We start from the raw sequence: 6,662 nt of genomic DNA on the forward strand, positions 1-6,662 counted from the left end.
GACAACATTTATTTTCTCAGTTAGTGTTCATAAACAGGAAACTGGAATGTGCGTTTAACAAGTGCAAAATGCCACAACTAAACCAAAAGGGTTTTAAGCAGCCTGGGCTAAGTAAGCAATCTGGTGTTGGTCAGTGGAAACAGCAGTTCCTGTAAATAGAGTACAGACGTTCAGGTATGGTTCAGGAGGAATATCGGCAAGCTGTTCATTCTGAATTTTCCTTAGCACTGCGTACTTGCTGCGGGTGGTCTGTAGTGGCGTGGAGGGGTGGGTGGTCCGGGTGAGTGGTCCGAAATTCCTGGCATTGAGGCAGGAGGCAGGCAGGTGAGTCGGGTGAACAGCCCGTGGGACTGTCAGGTGGTCCAGCGTCCGGATTGGAGCTCTTCGGCGGAGATTTGTGTCTGGCAACTTGGTGCGTGGCTGTGAGAGAAACACACAATGAGACAAGGTAGTTTACAAAGCGTGTGCAAAATCACAGTGGTGGCCTGCACCAACTAAGGTTAGCTGAGAATCTGGCGAAGAGAGGTTGAGTGCGCTGGCCTTATGAGTCCCCGGCTTAATTACCCACAGGTGTGAGCAATCAGCAGAACACTGAGGCCCCTCCCAGGGGTGGAGATGCCAACTTGGAGGGAGACACCCTGGCACACACCCGGACCATGACACTTCAGTATTCTCCTCATTTAGTTGAAGAAAGTTTCCAGCCATCCAACCTCTAATGGAGTCTATGCACTTGTGCAAAATCTGTAGCTTGGAAACATCATGCGGCTTAAAGGAGATGTATAACTGAATATCATCTGCATAGCAGTGATACGAAATGTCCTTAAAGGTGCTCAATAAGTGTTGAAGAGGAAGTAAATACAGCAAGAACAATAAAGGCCCCAAAACTGAACCTTGTGGCACACCATAGGCAAGAAAAGTAGAAGAGGAACTGTACTTAGAGGTAGCCACAGAAAAGGATCGTTCATGCAAAGAGGATTCAAACCAGTCCAAAGCAGCCCCTCATATACCCACCCAGTGTCTCAGCCTGTCTAGCAGAATATGATGGTCCACAGTATCAAAGGCGGAGGTCAGGTCCAACATCAACAGAACGGAGCATTCTCCTGCATCACATCTCATCAAAATGTCGTTGGAGACTATAAGAAGTGTAGTTTCAGTAGAGTGAGTTCTACGAAAGCCAAATTGGAATTTATCCAGAATGCTGTATTCATCTAGAACAGCTATAAGCTGCTTAGCCACAGCCTTTTGAAAATCTTAGCAATGAACGGTAATTTTGAAATCGGTCTGTAGCTACTAAGAAGAGAACCATCAAGCTTAGGTTTTTTTTAACAGTGGGTGAATAACAGCATTCTTACAATAAACAGGGACCTGACCAGAAACCAGTGAGGTATTGATAATTGTGAGCACACAGGGACCAATAGACTGAAAGACATTTTTAAACAAAGATCCAGGTAAAATATCAAGAGAGCCGGAGGACGCTTTCATCGAATTAACTAACTTGACCAGCTCAGGTAAGGACGCAGGTTAAAATCTTTCTAAAATTACAGGCCTAGCTTGAGTTGGAGCAGACAAGAGAGACACAGGAGAGATATTGTTCCTCACGTCACTGACTTTTTCAACGAAGAAAGAAAGAAATTTTTCACAATCTTCATTTGATGAAATTGGGACAGCAGGTGGAGCAGGAGCAACAATATCACTAATGGTGTTGATATTTTTCTATCACAAAAAATACAAGTCTTCATTGAAGTAAGCACACAGAGCAGTAGTGGATTTTTTTTAACCCTCTGATGCATGAATTATGAAAGCCTTGGTCAAGATTTTTTTCTTAAGTGCTTTTATTCTTTTCAGGACATGAAAAAAAATGTTCAACTCTTTTTTCCCCAAAAATATGTTTTTTTATAAAGTTATAAACTTGTCCACTCCAGTGGACTACATGCGCCTGAGCACTTAGCATGAAATACTGTGAATTTACTATAAAAATTAATTACCTTGTGTTCTATTGTAAATATACAAACACTTGTTTGCTTGTATCCTTTGAAAAACATCTCAGCAATTTTTTTGGAACTTTCAACTCATAAGGCCCCAATGTTTAGACGTAAATAACAAAACCAATCAACAGTCCTAGCTGTGAATCCTACACCTGAATATGGCAAACTATCTCCAACAAGAGAAACATTTTTGAGTCTACACAGTTCTATAACGATGCAGGACAGTATTACCAAGCCCTTAGTAGCATGCTGGAAGAAAACACAAACTGACATCTTAGTCTCTGCATCTCCAAACACTTCTGTGTTCATCACACCTAGGCTGTCCGTAGTTCCTATGTCTCTGTTCTGCTCTGGCAGCCAGTCTCATCATCACTGGACTTATCACTGAACTCATCATCACTGCACTCATCAATGAAATCATCATCACTGGAGCTGGATGGAATTTCCTGGACTATTCTGTACGCTGCCTTATTCTTTGCTGCATTTGAAGTCTACAAAATATGATAAAATAATTATTATAGTAACTCAAACTACAGCTGATCTGCACAGAAATATACATTTTAAATGAGTAGCTTATAAATGTAACAATTATATGCTTACTTATAACCAAAACAGTCCCAAAAAACAGTGAGACAATTTATGACTTATGTTAAAAAAATATAGTGGGTAATGCATGATGTCCACTACAGTGGACACATGGTTAATCGTAGTTTTCTACATATTAGACATAACAATTTCTTATTCCAAACAGATAATATCCTTCCCTAGATGTTACTGCATATCATCATATTTTTTTTACCTGTTGGGCTCTTTTAGCATAGAAGGATTGACAGGATATGCCAGCAGTGGTCGGCAGGGGTGACAGTTTGTCTGCCATCTTTGATTCAGAGGAAATTTACTTGCAGTTGCACTAACTGAACACTGAATTGACCTCAATGGAGCATGGCAGCAGAGAGCACTCTAAAGGCTAATATGCAGTTCCACCATAGAAACCAATGCATTAAAGAGATATGTACGTTTTAGTAGCTGTCCACTCCAGTGACCACTATGCATCAGAGGGTTAATATAATTTTTCTTTATTTTTGATTAGCAAATTACAAATAAAAAAAAAACAACCCAGCTAACGAGCCCTGGTCAACCCCTCACTTGAATTTTTAATTTTCAGTTTAAGGCAATTAAATTCAAATCAAAAATTCAACCCCAACAATCAAGTGATTCCCTATGAGCAACCGTGGACAGGAAAAACTCCCTTTTAACAGGAAGAAACCTGTGACAGAACCAGGCTCAGGGACGGGCAGTCTTCTGTCATGACTGGTTGGGAGGTGAGGGCAAAATAAAATTTAACATAAATGAGAGCACAGTATAGTTATTGTGTTATAATAAGCCAATCAGGTAGGCCGTACAATTCCAAATATGTGAAGGTGGCCAGGTAAACTCCACCGAAAATAGCGCCCGCTATGGCAAGACCTATAGGGGGCGCTATAGGTCTGTCACACATGAAGCCCTACCTCGACAGCAAGGGCCGCGAGCTGCCGTCAGCTTTCGACTTTGTCGAATTCACTCGCTCGCTCTTTGATCCTTTCCCTTGTAACGTACAGGTGAGACTTGTACAGGTGTTAAATGTCATCATTTGGAAAGCATGTAACGTAGGTACGTTACATGCGAAGTTGGCAAAAGCACTCTGTGGTACTTCCTCTTGGATTTCACGCCTCATTTTCTCAGTCTCTTCCTTTAGTTCATTCAACTCCCTTTCAAAGTTGTCCATCCTAGTATTAAGCATTCTGTTTTGCTCTATGATAAACTCTAAACGCTGATCTATTGTCTCCATTGTGTGTCAAAAGAAAAAAAATGTTCCCTGAATTATTTAAATGTAAAGGTAGTGATGGCCCGCTTGAAACTGACGCTCCGGAGCGTGTGTCGAAAAAAACAACACACTGGTTCAGAAGCACTGTGTCGAGGCTTGCTTCGTTTGGCAAAAGTCACGTGACCAGTGACGTCCGAAGCTTCATTACGCACGTAACTGCTTCGGTACCTGATTCAAACGGATATAAGGAAGTGAATCATCCACGGGATTCGTGGAGTGTGTTGATGGTGACAGATAGCGACGAGGTGATCATTCCACTGACAGATATGGAGCCAGCGAGGAAGAGAGGACGTTCTGGCGTGTGGGAATATTTTGAGTTGATTTTGCTCAATTCATTTTATCTGCCGAAGTGAAAAACTTGAAATGTCCAAAATCATGTTTTCATAATGTAAATATCATTACAGCATATGACTTTAGGAACACTTCCATGTGAATTAAAGCTAATGAAGACTACAAAAATGTATTTGACACTATACGTACATTACATTGCTACAGTTTAGAAAATCATTTTGTTTATTGTTTTTAGGTGATAGTCTGCAGGACCCAGGAATACCTGCATATCTACCAACTTGCAGTGTAGTTCCTGCACTCCACAGCCTCTTCTGTTCCATGCAAGTGGATTTTCTCCAGGGCAGGAGAAACTATTTCTAAGAAAAGAAACAGACTCAGCCAGCGCACAGTAACACTAATCCCCTTTTTAAATGTAAATAACAAAAGGGCTACCTTACATTGATCATGTTTTTACTTTGCAAGTTCTTGATTAGGGGTGGGTTTTGATTATCGCCTTTCTGATTACAATCCATGCTAAATTGAATAAAGTGATATTGATTCATTAAAATCCCGTGTCGATTTGTAAATTAACGTTATTATGCCTGAAACGCCAGCATCTCAGGTTAAACCTCACAACATGTCGTCAAACACCATGCAGCTAAAACAGTAACTGGGAGCAGGTTTACGGATTCTGCATACAAACGTAAACACAGAGCGCGGACCCGACGCGTCAGAGTCAGATTTTGATGTGTCGTCGGGTCCGCGCTGTGTTTGCCTCTTTTTTTTTCGCTGGCTTCTGCAGCTGCAGGTTTCATAACTCTCTGTTTACATCTCTAATTAAGTCTCACATGTGTCAGCTTTCTTTTAATAGATACGAAATTATGGATATATACTGATACATGACCAGAATTGTAATATTTCTGACTGAGGCAAAACTTTCCAGATTCCAATCAAATTGAATCGGATCCTGTATCGAATCAAAATGATTCTACAAATCAGTGACGATGCAGCCGTACTCAGCTTCCTAAGCATTTTCCCTTTCCAGTTCACAATCAATCCCACCCCTAAGTCAAAAATATGTATAGGAATTGGCCTAATCTAATATTTTGTATGAACCTGTCCAGCTGTCCAGTGATTAAACGACAAGTAGATGGAGGCAGGACTTCACAGCAGGGGCATACTCCATAATGTGCTGTGCATTATCATATGTATATTATATATATTGCTCACTTATTGTATTTACCAACATCAAGGAGTTATGAGCAAAGAAAGGCCACACCATAGTGCATGTTTAAATAGGGAAAGTTTATTGATCAAAATGTATTACGCAAATACGCATTACATTTTTTTCAGCCCCCCAATCGAGAAAACAAAACCAATTACATGTTCAAAGCAACGGAACGGTGGCCCAATATCAGAGAGAACTCCACTCTTGAGTGAGCACTGATAATTGAGCAGTCCGTTTTATTTTGCAGATTCAAGCTGCTCTTCAAAATTTTCACCACCAGATGTCACCGGAGAGGACTGTGTTGAAAAGCTTCGAGTAATGAACCGTTTTTCAATACAAGCTTCAGTGCTTCGGAAAGCTTCATTTGGCCATCACTATGTAAAGGTATTACCTTTGTCAAAGATCCCTGCTTTGCAAAAACAACTCGCTGTTACTGAAGACGCACCAAGGTAAACTGTGTTAAAGCACCGCTATTTAAGGACTCATGTGGTAGAGCTGGTGACGGTCGACCGTCACGGGAGACTGTCTCGTGACGGTCACAGTCTCCCCTTTGAGAAGATCAAAGGATCAAAGAATACCTCCGTGTCATTCCGCGCATGCTCAGATCATGCGTATTGAAATGAACAGGATATTTATTTATTCATTTTAAATACCTTGCTATATAACAAAGGTGACTGCGCACTCAAAGGACGAGGAGAGTTCAAAATAGGGCACATATCGGATGACGATATGAAAAAGTATATCGCTTCATATTACGGCAATTCAAAGGCACAAGATAAATGACAGGTATCACGTCTCACTCCTCTTTGCCTCCGTCCACCGTTTGTGCGCAGGCTCACACAGCACTCGGCAGAGAACTCCCCCCGAAACATCCATGCAACGCATCTTGCTACCACCTTCAAGTTGTACTCAAGTTTATAAAGAACCCATGTCAAAGTATTGTGGTTAAGTTAAATCCAATTTATTAACCTACCTCTGAGATGAAGTACAGATCCAAAGAACGTACTGTCTCCCGTTTGGCTACAGGAGGCAATGAGGTGCGTTTAATGTCTCTCTGTTAATTTGTGTTTCTATGAAACCGCGATAAACTGGTGTTTATGTGGGGGGTTTTTTTCGTTATTACTATGCCAACCCGTTTTAGTTTTTTAACTCTTGGAATGTCCTGGAGCCATTTTTCATCCACTGTGTTTTTTAATTTCAAGCCATTTTCACTGTGTTGAATAGAATATAGCCAAATTTGCCAAACATTTTTTTTTTTTAATTTTAGAATTGCGGTCTGAGTTCATTAAATTAGCTTAAAGTGGCTAAGCTACAA

The 6,662-nt window shown here is 40.9% G+C and overlaps 1 long non-coding RNA gene across 3 annotated transcripts; it reads right to left on the minus strand.

Moving 5' to 3' along the window:
• LOC146566680 (uncharacterized) lies at positions 1 to 6,381 on the minus strand. 3 transcript variants are annotated; one of them, XR_014893742.1, is made up of 3 exons: positions 6,321 to 6,381; positions 236 to 408; positions 1 to 149 (listed from the first exon to the last, which is right to left on the minus strand). It is a non-coding gene; the product is annotated as an uncharacterized LOC146566680 (long non-coding RNA). The 3 variants fall into 3 exon arrangements; XR_014893744.1 differs by having other exon boundaries at positions 236 to 420; positions 6,321 to 6,362; XR_014893743.1 differs by lacking the exon at positions 6,321 to 6,381 and adding an exon at positions 3,494 to 4,407.
• Between the last annotated feature and the right edge of the window lie 281 nt (positions 6,382 to 6,662).

The sequence above is a fragment of the Mchenga conophoros genome, linkage group LG9, assembly GCF_057382185.1.
Source record: "Mchenga conophoros isolate Kocher_MC1m ecotype Shallow Benthic linkage group LG9, M_conophoros_male_GT1.1, whole genome shotgun sequence".
In the NCBI taxonomy this organism is placed as follows: domain Eukaryota; kingdom Metazoa; phylum Chordata; class Actinopteri; order Cichliformes; family Cichlidae; genus Mchenga; species Mchenga conophoros.